The following is a 1,247-nucleotide window of genomic DNA, read 5'->3' as shown; positions in this document are numbered from 1 at the left end:
GGACCACACTTTTTTATCACTGTAAACACAAAGAAAAATAGTCCATTTTAGCTGGTCACCCGTCATGCAATTATTCCCTTCTCCTATCCTGTCCGATCATCCATCCGTCCTGTCCGATCATGCAATTATTCCGTTCTCCTATCCTGTCCGATCAGCCATCCGTCCTGTCCGATCATATACAATGCCCAGTCATTTATAATGTCCGGTAATTCATCCGGGCACTCTACCAGTCCGGTCATCCGTACTCTAGAAGTACACCAGTACTTCAAAAAATCATAATCAAAAATTTCCTCTTTGTTTCTTGAACTCATTAGCCGCCTGATTAACGTGTTACGCGCTAATATCAATACATGCCCCCTGTCCTCTTCCCACCCCCTCCACCTCCCTAAATACTAGGGTGTATTGGGACTTGCGCTTAGAGATCACGTGACTTTTTGGGTGGCAAACTAGCGCGCGCTCAGGCTTTTAGCGGCCAAATAACAGCAACAAAAAGCAATTTATTTAGCGTTACGAATAAAGCCATAATTTATTTTGTTCAGAAAGGGTAAATTTTCATTTAAAGATTTTTATTTTTACCTCGTCTGGCGTGACGGGCGCCGTTATTTCTTTGTTTACTTTGGCTTGAATTTACCACCCAGAAAGGTCACGTGATCTCTTATTGCAAGTCCCGTATTGAGCGGAATAAAAAGATTCCATTGTCGTTTAGCTACATGACTAAGAAGTCGGAAAGTGTGTGTCTGTTTTTTTTTTTTTTAGTTTTTTTTTTCTAAATACCATTTCGCAGGCAAGAGAAGCTCTTTCTGCGTTTGTTTCTGGTCAAAATTTTATATAACGCGGCCGAAAATTACTTATCATTGAATAATTTATGATCGCTTCTCTTTCCCTTTATTCTTTGGTGAAATAAAGTCTAAGCACTGGACGCCTGGACGCCAGCTCCAATATGTTAAAGGCGTACATGGAATCATTTTTTATTAATAATCGGAATTGTCAACTTAAATCCTATCTTAGGAATGTTTACTTTACACGTTACCTATCGAGGCGATTTCTTTGCCGCCTTTGTTTGACTACCATTTGGTGGAGCTTTTAGGTTTTTGGGGGGTTGTTTTCTAGTTGCTTCGAATCATTTATGAATTACTGGCGATGTAGAATTGGAGTATTGTAAACTGTTTCCATGACCTGGTGTGAGCTGATATAGATATCCAACGGATACGCCGGATAATTGTTTAAAAAAAAATACTTATGTGTAT

This window comes from Nematostella vectensis, chromosome 5 (assembly GCF_932526225.1).
Source record: "Nematostella vectensis chromosome 5, jaNemVect1.1, whole genome shotgun sequence".
Taxonomy (NCBI): domain Eukaryota; kingdom Metazoa; phylum Cnidaria; class Anthozoa; order Actiniaria; family Edwardsiidae; genus Nematostella; species Nematostella vectensis.
This window is presented reverse-complemented; position numbering follows the sequence as displayed.